The sequence below is a fragment of the Gouania willdenowi genome, unplaced genomic scaffold (assembly GCF_900634775.1).
Source record: "Gouania willdenowi unplaced genomic scaffold, fGouWil2.1 scaffold_10_arrow_ctg1, whole genome shotgun sequence".
Classification (NCBI taxonomy): Eukaryota; Metazoa; Chordata; class Actinopteri; order Blenniiformes; family Gobiesocidae; genus Gouania; species Gouania willdenowi.
The window spans coordinates 2,592-16,863 of record NW_021144857.1 but is presented as its reverse complement, the minus strand read 5'-3'; the positions used below and the strand labels follow the sequence as shown (position 1 = coordinate 16,863).

Below are 14,272 nucleotides of genomic sequence, written 5' to 3'. Positions count from 1 at the left end.
CACTGTTTCCTGAGGAAAAAGGAGCTATCAACAAAGCCCTAAATCCCATGTCCCAAAACTAACAAAAAAACAAAGAAAGACAAGGTAACGATTGACAAAGTAAGAACTGAAAGTTGGACCTGACGAGTCAGCTAAACAGAACAAAAAGGTGCAGTTCCAGGTTAACCCTGTACAGGGCCCGCGGAGCTGAGGCCACACCCAAACTAACGTGTGTGTGTGGTAACTTCTTTAAAATGTTTAATTACATAAAATAGGGGTTTGTTTTTTACATTTAATTGTTGCTTCATCTTCATCATTTCACCGCACATAAAGACAGGACAGATACAAATAAATTAGATTAATAAAAGTAAACACACAAAAAAAATCATACAGTACATCAAGCAAAAATAATGAATAAATAAATAACACACATCTAAATAGAAGAGTCTACGCTGTAAGCCCGAACGTTCAACTTCATCCATACAGCACTTTAATTTAACTATTATCAAAAAGTACAAGTAGACAGTCATCCAACCTTTTAAGTTCTGGAAAATTTTGACTTTGAAGTTAATCAAAAAAAAAATAAAATAAAAATTGAGGTAATCGATTGCTCAAATTTTTTGAGTTCTAGTAACTTATTTGGGTTTACAGTGATATAGGGCCCATTACATTTTTGGCTAAATTGGCTCCCATATTTTCCTAACTTCGACCATAGTCTGACTGTAATCTTTTCCATGGTGCATAAATTGTAGGGTTGGGTTCATTACGTTTTTCCTTTAAAAGTCAAGGAAGTTAAGTTTCTCTGTGTTGTTTTAGATGAAAAATTTAATTGGAAAGCTCATATTGATTATGTACAAAGAAAGGTCAGCAAAAGTATTGTCATTTTATATAAAGTTAGAGATGTGTTTGATTGCAGCTTGTTGAGGAGGATTTATTCCTTGATGATTCTGTCATATTTCAGTTATTGTACTGAAGTCTGGTGTAACACATATATCATTACCACATTAGAATCATCAGTAAGAAAGGTTACAGAGAGCACACCAATCATATATTTATGGATAATAAACTACTTAAATTTAAGGATCATGTCGAATTAGAAATTCTGATTATTATGTGGAAAGCTAAACAAAAAAAAAATTTCTAGACAATGTTGCACATGACGTTTGCCATAGAAGAAAATATAACTTCTGGAATATGTTTGTATGGACATCATTAAAACAGAAATCTCTGTCTGTTTATGGAGTTAAACTGTGGAATTTAAACGTTGTATAAGTTTTTACAAATTTAAGAAAATGTACAAAGACAAAATTCTGAGAGGTTATGAAAAAAAATTGGAAACACATGAATATAACTGTAGAACTGTAAGAGAAATGATGGTGTTTTTGTTATGATTTGTGACCTGGTGATGAGTTAAGGTGGAATGTTGTGGAATCTAATTGATTTCATTTTTAAGTTGTTATTAGGAACAGATAATACAAGATTTATTTTTCCTCTGTTTCTTTTTGTTCATGTATGGAAAACTGAATTTCTCCATGGGGATGAAAAAACATTACAAAAAAATAAATAACTGTTTTAATCTTTAAATTGAATGTAAGAATGTGTGTCTTTGTGTGTTAATCCTGAGGTGGACTGGCGACCTATGAGTGGTGTACCTTTAAAGACTTTTTAAAACTTATTAAAATAATGCAATGGGCTCTGGCGCCCTCGTGTGGCCTGGAATAGCAAAAGCATAGATAGTTGAAAGATTTTTAATTCATATGTGGGAATTTTCATTTTTTTTAAATTACTTTACAAATTAAAGTAGAATATAGAAAACTAAAAACACTTATTAAATTAATGAGTTAGACTAACAAAACACTAAAACATTAAAATAAACACCTAAATAATATTAAAATTATGTGAAAACAAAAATGGCCTCAATTCCTGATGAAAAACGGAGTAAATTAAAAACAAATAAAATGACAGCAATAATATTCCATTATTATCATATATTTATAAAATATTAATATAATTACTGAAAATATAACATCAAACCTGGAGTTAATGACAGGTGTTACAGGCACGGCCTGTCTCTTTAAGAGAGGTGTTGCATTGTGGGAGGTGGCGGCATAACCGGGTTGTTTACGTGTGGGTAATGTAGTGTTTCCGGTCAGTCCAGGTGTAGATGTTCTCCGTGTGTGCTCTCTCTGTAAAGTTATCATGCAGCGTGTTCATGACCATAAAGAGAGGATTTAAGTACATCATACCCTCAGATACCTGCCTGGGTTAGGGTTAAAAATACATAACCCAAAAACAATGCCAAATAAAAACTTTTGGAGAACAAGACAATGAAAGTAATGTAAAACACAAAAAAATAAATAGATCAAAAAACAGCAAAATGAGGGGAAAAAACAATAAATACACCGTCAAAAGCTAAAAGAACAACAAAAGTAAAACCGGGAATAGTAAACAACTCAAAAACAAGTATAAGCGTAGATATGTACCGGTATGTGTGTTTTATATGTGTAAGTTTAAGTTAAATCCTGTTGAACATCCTCTCTCGCTCCCTGTTCTGATCGATGCTCGACTAGCCATGCCTGTAACGTTTCACTGCGCATGCTCCGATCATGCCGATGTGGCCGTTGTCTTCCAGACCTTCCTGACGTCACCCAGAGTTTAGGATGAAATAATGAGTGTGAATAATGAAGCTTTTTATGGTTTTACAGCTGTTTGGTGTTTATAGTGGAGTCAGTGTGGAGGAAGGAGATAGACTTATCAACAAATGTGAAGGTAGGATTATTTTAATCAGGCTCTACTACTGTGTATCAACAGAGAGTAATGAGTCATTACGTGTTTATAACATGTGTAATAATCATAGATTTGTCCAAACAGAATGATAAAAATCTATTTATACTGATAAAGCAACAGGGAATGCACTCACCTCTGAAGGTGTGCTATGGTATCTGCCACTAAGATGTTGACAGTAAATATAATACTTCTTTTTTTCTTCTTCTTGTTATTAATTGTAAAATGAATGAGTCTGTGATAACCACATTTATTTATTTATTTAATTAATATCCAGTGTTATCCAGGAAGTTCTATTATTATTCGCATCTTAAAAATTTAAATCCTTGTTTTAATCAGAAATAAAAATGCATTAAAAAGTGACCACAAAACGGTGGAAAAGGTGGTAAAATGGGATTTTAAAAAAACACAGAAAATTGTTAAAAGTTGCAAATTAGAGAAAAGTAAAAGAAGAAAAGAAAAGAAGGGGAAAAAGAGGGGGGGGGGGGGGTTGCAAATTAAAGTGACCAAAAACGGATGGAAAAAGTGGTTAAAAAAAAAAAAAATACATGATTCAAAGTGTCAATATTGGAACAATGAGTTTAAACTGGCAAATAATAGGCATGACAAATGGTGAATGTGGTTAAAATGGCAAAATAAGTATGAAATATGGTGAAAAGAGGTTAAAAGTGACAATAATGGGTCAACATATGCAACATTAGGTGGAAAAAGTGGTGGAAAAGGTTTATAAGTGCTGAAAATGTCTTCAACGTGGAAAAAATGTGCAGAAAAGGTAATAAAAATTTGTTGAAGTGACAGAAATGTAGCAAAAAATGCACTAAAAGGAGCAAAAAATATGGCAAGAAATAGTGATGAGAATAGGTTAAAATATGGCAAGTTTGGTGCAGTTGCAGAATGCCCTTATTGTGGCAATTAAAAATAGAAATAAAGTGTAACCTAATCTCATAAAAATAAAGTTTGCAATCACAAATGTTATTTTAGAACAGTAATGATAAAGCTATTTATTAATAAAGTTCAAAGAAAAAAGAGCAGCTGTTAATGGATCTTCTTCATCCTCTAGTGTGTAAGTTCTTGACGGTGGAGATGCAGGAGGCGCTGGAGAGGACAGGTCGGTCCAAGGAGGTGCTGGAGTTGGGGGAGGTGCTGGACACGGGCAAGAGTAGACGCAATATTAAATAGTACACGTTGTAAGAACAACACACTCATCAACCATAATTATCCTTAAATAGCTTTAGAATGCTTAGGATTTTAAAGCATTGCATCGTGGGTAGTTGATGATCTGTGTGTTGATGTTTAGGGAGACCTGTTTGACTGAGGCCGTGGACAACATCTGTGAACGCATCCTGCAGTACAGCGTTCACGCATAGAGGCCTGGAAGTCTACGCTACGCCAAGGTCAGTCCACCGCCTCATTGTTATCTTTAAACAATCCTCCACTGGTTTTACAAGTTTGGCCTAAAACCTTTGAAATGTAATTATTAGAAGATCTATGCCTAACCAAACCATATTTGTTTAATTATTGTTTTTTTTATTTGGCTTTCATAAATAATTATGCATATTTACAGATATTGTACATGATATGAGTGATAACACGTGTTATAAAGGCTATTTTACACAATAAGTGTGGCTACAGATTTATACTTGTTCGTTGGTGTACCATGGGCACTAAAAGTCTGGGAACCACTGATCTACACAACTAAAAAGTACAAACATGTAGAGGCAGCTCAGTGGGAGCACTAAACAGAAACTAAAAAAGGAGAAGGAGATCAGAAACACAGAACATATAAAGAAGCATAAACTGAATATAGGTCATTTTTTCACTCCAGTGTATTTTGCCAGATCAGCATTTCTTTGAGAGAAATTGACAGGTTTCCAGATGTTTATGTTTTGCCAGATTAAACTGATGCTGATGTGTTTTATTTTCATAGCATCATATGTGAGTGAGGGGCTTTGATAAGATGACATAGTGGTACATTTGTATTTCTATGAGCATTTGCACATCTGTACGTCATAATGCACATGATGACAGTTAGATATTGGTGCAGTGAGTAAATGTATGTATATTACTGGAATGTGTTTATTCTTTTGCCATATTATAGTAATCCTGGGGTCGTGATGATGGGGCCCTTGAATATTGTTGCCCAGGGTACAGCGGTGTTAATCTGGCCCTGCCGTGAGGGAAAGGATGTTTATTTATGTGGAAATGTTCTTCTCACTCTCATCCTTGTCTGTTTCAAACACCGTCTAACCTGGTAAAAAACTACACAAATCATCACTGACTCCTAAATCAGAGACACCAGTGCCTGTTTAACTTTAATGTGTCTGTGAAGCTCTGTTTGTTTGTAACGCTGCTGTGCTCTGTGAAAACATGACTCAGCTTTAATCAGCTTCACCTGCTCAGTGTTTAAACATCTCATCAGAGCTACAGAACATCTGGATAAAGTTGTTCTGTTGTTGTGGACGAGATCATCAATACCAGTGATTGTAGAGTCTGAAACATCATAGATTATTGATAACTTCTGTAAAATACTGTAAAATATTCTGACCTCTAGTGGTGAAAAAACACTTCTTACACGTGATGTTTGCACATTTATTTTTGTTTAATCATTACGGTCTGGAATGATGTCATTAGGATCATTTAAATTAGGTTAATTTAAATTAACTTGATCAATAAACCTGATCAGATTCAGTAAATCATTGATCCCTGAGGGTAAATATAGTGACATTAATGCTGTTCTCATACATCTTTATATAACATGAATAATTAAAAAGGAGCAGTCAGAATAATCCATGTCACTACAACTTATATCTACCTTTTAATTGTATTTTACTCATTATTTTAAACATAGATTTTTGTTTAATTATAGTTTTCTTTTTTATTGGTATTTATTTTGTTTCCTCACAGTACAACTTATATCTTCCTTTTAATTGTATCTTTCTTTTTTTTTTCATCCATTTTTGTTTAATTATGGGTTTTTTATTTTCTTATGGTCCATGTGGGCTCCCCATGTTGGTGACCCCTGATTTAGAGAAACTAAAAGCAGCATGAGTTGGCATTTTTTGAAAAAGCTGCTCAATTATCTAAAAAGCAGGCTGAATGCTTCACTCCAATAGGATGTTTACAGGCAGTGGGGCCGTGTGACATCATCAATCACCTGATTTCAAGATGGTGGAACACAGGTTCTTAAACGGTAAAATAGTCCCATTTTTAAAAGTCAATAAAATAAATTTGGTGCATAATAATACGTTTTGTTTGGTATAGATCTTCTAATAGTATATTTCAATCATTTTAGACCTAACTTGTAAAAAAAAAAAAAGTGGACGATGCCTTTAAAGCAGGAAGTCAGTGTTTTGTTGGTGTGACTACAGGGAACCAGTCAGACCATGACCACACTAAAAAACCTGGTGGGTAATAAGTGAAAGTGGACCTGGGAATGCCGTACGAGCTGTGGGACGAACCGTCTGCAGAGGTCACCGACATGAAGAAACAGGTGGACCTGATCATTTAACACTTTTAGACGACATTTATTTGTTTTTGTTAAAAGTTAAATCAACACAAGATTCATTCATAATAGGTAATAGTTTAGTGTTTTAAATAACATGTGTTTACTAATGCAGTTGTGTGTGTGGGTGTGTGTTCAGTGTGAGACCATGCTGGAGCAGTACCAGGACGTAGTGGAGGACTGGTACTTCCATCACCAGGACCAGAGGCTGGAGAACTTCCTGTGTGAGAAGCACATCCTGAAGATGTCAGAGCAAGGTGACAAATATAAAGAAAGAGCAGACAATGCAGAGTGGAATCAAAAAAGTACCGTATTTGAGAGTTAAACTTACCAAGTCTCCTTAGTGCAGCAGTTCCTGATTAGAACCACAGGAGGTGCTAAATGTACCAACTTAAAAAAAAACCAGAAAGACCCTTGAGATACCAGGGGTTCTCAACCGAGACACTGGGAAGTGGTCGTCAGAATATTTTCTGAACAATTTGAGCCCATTTTTGCTTATATTTTTTTATGCTTATTTTTTTTCTTCAATTTAACCACATTCATGATTTGTCATGCCCATCATTTGCCAATTTAAACCATTTGTTCCAATATTAACACTTTGAAACCTTTTTACCACTTTTTCTGTCTGTTTTGGCTGCTCTAATTTGTAAGTTTTAACCAGTTTAGCTCCTCCCAGTTGACTCTCTCCGAGGCGAGCTTCCTTCCTGTTCCCTCGCCGCTGTGTTCCCACAGGTGTTGGTTTGTTTTTATTATCCACACTGAGTGCACAGGTCATGTGACGGGTGGCCCCTGGAGCTGCTCCAGGGTCTCTGGGAGCTGGAGTCCACTCTCCAAAGCACTGGGTTTCTTTCCAGTGACGGCGCAGCCACAGCTGAGTTTTTTCCACCAGGCGACAAACCACCACGTCTGTGAAGAAGTACCAGAAGTCCTGAAAGTCCATCCTGAGAGAGAACTGGAGCAGTTAGCATATTTTGACTTTTAAAAAGAGGACATTTGGACTGACCTCAACATACACAAAGTACTCAATGTTTTCGTGAATCTATTTTGTAACGGCAAAATATAATATAGTAAATAAATAAGTTGTTATTGTCCATAAGGTTTAAATTTATTTCTTTATAACAAATATTTGAAGACTGAAGTCACTCCCCTTTATCATGTCTTATTACAATCTGTCCTTGAAAAATCTCATGTATACCTTCTTAAAATCTGTCATTCATTGAAACAATGAGAAACATCTAGAAATGAAAAAAAAGAAAAAAACTCAAGGTTTACAGAATATTAAATAATCATTATATACACTTCAATAAATGACAGTGAAAGTTTACATCACATCGTCTAATGCTGACTGAGCTTTATTCTGTCTGTTGTCTGTGGAGACGAGGAAATGATGAGGTCTAGACCAGAAGAACTTTCTACATTCTCCCAGTGGCTCCTTCAGTTTCAAATCCCTCTCTGAACCTCCATGGAGGTTTGATCATCCAGAATGATATTTATTAAATAAATCCACCAGTATTCACAGGCTGCCAAGTTTCAGAAAATGATAAGAGTGAGATTTTAGTGACATGATGCGTTCTGGTGAAAAACATGTCCTTTTTTAACATGACTTTGTCCTGTTTTAACGTTGATTTCTACCTTCAGAATGATGTCATCACCTCCATACCAGCAGCTCTCCCTGCACTGTGGCCTCCTAATGCTAGTTTTAATTAACCAGAAATTACAAATGAAAACTAACAAGATACATGTATTAGTCAATATTTCATATCAACCAACTGTCCATCATTGATCTGGGGACATGTCTCATGTTGTAGGTGTTTGTCACAGATGTTGATGATGACAGAGGCTCCCACTTAAAACACTGTGGCCCAAGGCAGTGCTACCTTTACCTCAGCTCTCCTTGTCTGTAACAGAAAGGACGTCATTAAAAAGATCATCATGTAAAAACATTAAAACATCTTGTGATTTTCATCCTTTAAGTGATCACATGATCATATGCAGGTGTTATTATATTATAAAATGCTTTAGAAGCACCACTTCAGTCCACATAAAGCTACAATCTGGAATAACAGCTGTATTTTATACAAGAGGAAAACTTTATTCTTTAAAGATTGGATTGAAAAGGGACAATAATACATTTAATGGATGACAATGGTAATATTTACAATCATTGTGATTTTAAAGATAAATGTTCTCAGAAACAACATTCATTAGTAGTCAGGGCTATTCCTATTGCCTTGATTCATTTCATTAAAGGAATATTACAGTATTCATCAGTATCCACAAAGATCAATAAACTGTTCATTGGTAGTTATTGTTTTTAGACACTGTTATTTATTAAACAATGTTTTCATCTTCAAGTAAAGAGACAAATATTATCTTCAAACTATTAGAAAACAGATTCTATCAAAATAAAGAGAAATATTTATCATTTCCTTTATTTCCTAAAATGAAATAGATTAATTTTAAAACAATGAATGATGTTTATCCATGTAAATATATTTTAATGATTAGGTTTAATATGGATGATTACAGCTCCATGTTTAGTCAAACTAATAATGAAAGTCAACAACACGTCTTTTTTTCCTGTTCTGTGGTGAAGAGGTTTTAGGAAAGAGTTGATGATTGGCTGCTCACACACACTGTGATACCTGGCTTTGATTAGCATTTGGTTACATTTGCTTTTATTTTGAAGGACAAGGATGTGGAATTTATATGTAGCAATTTGATGATATTTGGAAAACATTTGATACATAAATGTAGATTTTTTAAAATTATCCCAAATGTTAAAGCTTTTAAAATTGATCTTAAAAATGTGTTGAAGTCATTGAACACATTACAAAATAGAAGAGCTATTAGATTGTTCAAAGTTGTAATGTACCCTGTAATTATTATTATTATTATTATTATTATTATTATTATTATTATTATTATTATTATTATTATTATTATTATTATTATTATTATTATTATTATTATACTAAACTTAAAACTAAAATAATTAATTTAACAAAAGGTTTAGAGCAGACATATTTTACATAGTTCATAAATATTTTCAACTTATTTAGAAAATGTAAAAACAGCTTCATTTTTAAATATCTACATTTGTGTTTTACCAAAAAAAAAAACTTAACTTTTTTCCTTATATTTCCAGACCCATAATATAATCCTGTAATGAAATCCATAACATATTTGTGTATTTATATTTACAAAAAAAAAAAAACTCAATTGTCTTACTATAAATATAAATATCACAAAACCAACAGTTACTTAATGTTAAACATTTAATGTACAAAATCACTACATGTGTAGATATTATTTAAAAATACCTTCTTGAGCCTTCAGCAAACACAAATATCTCTTCAGAATATTTTTACTGAAATCAGAGGGAATAACTTTTAAAATATAATTTATTTTCAAAGGAAGAAGAAAAGGATTATGGTTCAATGCTTGTTTAAATAATTTACTTTCCTTAAAAGATAAATAAATGAAACATTTTTTTAAACAAGGTAAAAGCAACTATCGATTTAATGTGATCTACAGTGACTATTTTCACTGCTTGTACAATATGTATCTACAATATTGTTTCAGAGAACAAACTAATAATAATTTATTCATAAATTAATTTATACTCAACAAATTTCCTCTGAAATCCATTAAATCATCCACAGACCAAATCCTTCAGACTGTAACTACTTTATTCACTCTTAAATCACCATTAAACACTGTTGAGAGATATGCTCTCATTTCTGTTATGAGTTATTATTATTATTATGCCCCTGAATATTTGTGTTTAATGTTGTCATTGGCAACCACTGTGATCATGTGACGTGCAATCAGGAGATGACTTGCATGTGTGTGAATAAATTAGGTGATTCCGTCGATGCGGAGGCTCACCGGAAACTGCAAAACGTGTGCTGTGTTATGTCACGTTAAACGCTGTGTAGAAGTGACTCTTCTAACAAACACATTTATTCTGACTGGTTTGTCATAAAGTTTATAAAAAGTTCGTTGTGACGTCAGCGCAAAAGTTGAGTGGTTGCCAGGTTGAGTATTTTCCCGCTGATTGTGAGATTATAAAATAACTAACTTAGTGATTAAACAGTTTAACGTTGGTTAAAGGTGATATTTATGTTTTATTTGTATGATAAACGGATGGTTTTTGGGGCATTTCTGTGGATATTCAACATATTTCATGCGGGGAATCGTCGGTTATATCTGGCAACCAGCTAGAGTCAGGAACAAAGCAGTGAAATCACACCCCCAAAGGAAGCGTCAACAATAACACCAATAACCATGTGGACAGTCTTTATTAGGGCTCTCTATTTACTATAGCAAATATAGTTAAGAAGATACTTTATCTGCTTTATGTTTTCATAAATATCCAGTATTAATGTCATTAATTAGTAATAACTTTTAAAAAAAATAACTGTAGTACCCTGAGAGCAACTGACAGTCTTTGTTGTGTCTGCCCTTTTAAATATATATAAATATATGAAACGTGACTTTCTACCATTTTGATAAATTCTGAAAACCTTAGGCAATCGTTAATAATTTCCCCTCTAAGTACTATGAAAGAGATATTAACACAAATGCTGTTTATTAATTTTATTTTATTATTATTATTTTACCCCGCCCAGCGCCCAATGAGAGCTGGAGATTGGCACTGGCAGACTCCCGCAACCCTGTTTTATTTTTGTTTTGGGTCAATGTACAGTCATGGTTAAGGTCTATAGATATTGTTTTGTGAATCACACCACAGAATATTTTGTGTTGTTGAAGGTAAATGTAAACACTTTTTGAATCTGATTATCTTGCTGGGTAAAATGTCTGTTTTTAAAGCTAAAACTATATCAAATATATGTATAAAACACTTTAATAATAGAGTTTATCATCAGTATACGCTAGAAACTATTACAGCAACAAATAACAACAGAATAACTGAGCATGAAAATAAATGGAATGTTTGTTTACTTGAGTTAGAGATATAGTTATTAGTAGGGGTGTAAATCATTAGCTTCATCACAATACGATGTTTGCCGATATCACAAAGTCTGTCACGATACAAATTTGATTAGTTTCACAAGCCTGTGATCGATATGATGTGATATCATATGATCACCTCACACAATCATTTACATGTTTATCAGCTCACTAAAAACAACAGAAATATGATTTAACCATTTCATTTCTAAGGTCTTTCAGGCATTAAATAAACAATATAAACACCATTCTGTAACATTGAACTAAGTGTTAAACTTTGAATTGTGTGAGTGATAAAAAGTATCTATAGTTTTATTTAAATTACTATGGTGTAATACGTTTTTAATAATACAAAAATATGGCTTTAAAAACAGTTGATTTCACTGTAACAAACTGTAACCAGATGGAGAAAAAAGTGTCACTGGCATATTATTATTATTATTATTATTATTATTATTATTATTATTATTATTATTATTATTATTATTATTATTATTATTATTATTATTTTAACATTGACATGTTAATGAATCCACACTGTTATATAACTAAGTATAAAAACGTATTTTAAGGGGCATATAATGAATTTGTGTAAAACAAAAATGACCACATGGTTTATTTATTTTGATTTGGTTTTAAAACAGAATAACCAAAGGACGAAGGGTACACAGATAATAATGCTACATATATGGTTTTGATAAAACTTCTTTAATATTAAATAAATATCTTAAGTGGACTTCCAGACACTTGTTATTCAGTAGTTCTGTTTATTTACATGAACAGACGTTGTTTGTTGTGAGGAGTTTGTATAAATCAACCCATTTACGAGCACTGACCAAATACTGAAAGTATCAGATCTCAGTGTGTGTGTCTGTGCACTCACGTGTGTGCTAAACCCCTAACAAAACAACCTTCTTCAACCTAATTCATATCATCTTAAAATCAGCATCACTACTATTGCGCTGCACTTTGATTATTGTTTAATTTCCTGATGTATAGTTCATCATTTTTACCTCTTTCCTCTGGTGGCTTTTTCTCATTGACTCCTCGCGTTGCTGAGGGTGGCAGCTAGGAATGTGCGATATTTTATCCTTTATGATTTATCGTCAAAAACATTCTCACCGGTAAGAATTTGTCACCCCTCGATATAAACGATAAATTCCCATGTCTGAAATTAGCGAGGGCCACAAGTCTTACTGTCATAAAACCACAGATTTGTTTATGGTCAGATTTAACACTTGTATGGAAGGATAAAAATGAACATGTCACACGTTGTGTGAAATAAATATTAACATAATAACTAATGTCACTATTCCATCATCCCATTTTGTGAAACGCAATATTTTTATATTTCATCAGCAGTAAAAACACTATTGAAGTTATTTGTGCTTTTAATGTGCTTTTTTTTTTAGAATTTTATTTCAAGTGAGGAAATAAATGAATTACATACAATAACACTAATAGTGATCCACATGCACAATTATATTCCATAAAATATCAGCTCATGAGCTGTTTGAGTCAGCAGTTATTGTAGCCTTTTTAAATGTGTCTAGTGTTGATGTATTCACATTTATTTGTGTTTTTAAGGAACCTGTTTACACTAAGTTGTGAATTTTTTTATTTTATTTTTTTTAATAGTTTTTATTTATTGTGACTTTTATCATTATCATGATAATTACTAGAAATTATCGGGATACATTTTTTTGTCAATATCGCCCATCCCTAGTGGCAGCAGGCATTGCAAGGCTTTGTTGTCACGTGGCATTTGCTCCGTTATTTATTTTTCATTAGTGTTATTGATTTATTGTTATTTTTCATTCTGTTATGTTATACATTTTTGTTTGCTTTGTGCTTTTTTTATTTATATTTATATTCATATTTGGCTTTCCTGTCATAACACTATGAATGTGTGGATGATGATGGTTGTGATTGTGGTATGCAGGGATCTACCTCTACACTAACTTTTCCAGTGGTGGCACTGGTGCAACTATCTTTCTCAGCTGGTCTCACCAGCACAGAATTGGGTTTTTTTTTTTTGAGCAGGGGTGGAGAGTGTACAGGATAGACATACATTCTGATGAATAGTTGACTTAACTGGTGTATCGTAGTTTTGTATGAAGTAAAGATTGACAATGACTCGAGATATATTTGCTAAGTTTTTCAATGTTTTAGTGTCAATATTAAGTGTTTCTGAAACAAGCAGTGGCTGAAATAACAGGTCATTTATTTTATACATTTTTAAAAGAAGACGGAACATTTTTTTTTTTAAAATAACAGCAAATCATAACAACAGGTTACATGTATTCTGTTTTTTTATTTTGCAGAAAGGCTGTACTTGAATTAAGTTAACAGTAACATAACCAACTTAGAATCTGCATTGTTTCACCCCATGAATTAAATTCAGAGGGTCCAGCTCTGATAGTGGGGTCTCCTAACCCTCTTCCCCTGGTCAGGGGTCTGTAACCTTTACTCTACAAGGAACCATTTAACCTCATCTCACCTGGATTAAAGTCCTCCTGGAGCCATAAATACCTTCTCTATGAAGACAATACAGTGTGTTACATTATATACAGTTATAATTATATAGAATAATGTTTGATTTCATTTGATTTATATTGATCATGTAAATGGAAACTTAAAAACAGTTTAAAATAAAATAAATTGGGATCAAGAAATAAAATACTATCTTGCATCTTCAAATTCTTACACATCTCAGTTTACATGAACACAATGTTTATAAAGAATATGTTTATAGTTAATGTATATGAAAAGCTACAAAAAGTAACATGAATATGATAACACATGATCATGTGATCAACACATGCTAATTACTCATTTCTTACCACACATAAAACATACATATTTAACCTGTACATTGGTGGTTAAATGAATCTGTTCCCACACAATTAAAATCTGTATTTTCTTCCAGAAATAGTGTTTTTGTTGGTTTAGTTTCTTACCAAGGATTTAAAACTTAAGGTTAGTCACAGGTGCAGGAAAGTTGATGGTCTGTAGATGTTGTAGGAGGTG

At 32.9% G+C, this 14,272-nt stretch overlaps 1 pseudogene; it reads left to right on the top strand.

Moving 5' to 3' along the window:
* Window positions 1-2,660: 2,660 nt before the first annotated feature.
* Window positions 2,661-7,828, top strand: LOC114458390 (protein canopy 4-like; annotated as a pseudogene).
* Window positions 7,829-14,272: the final 6,444 nt, after the last annotated feature.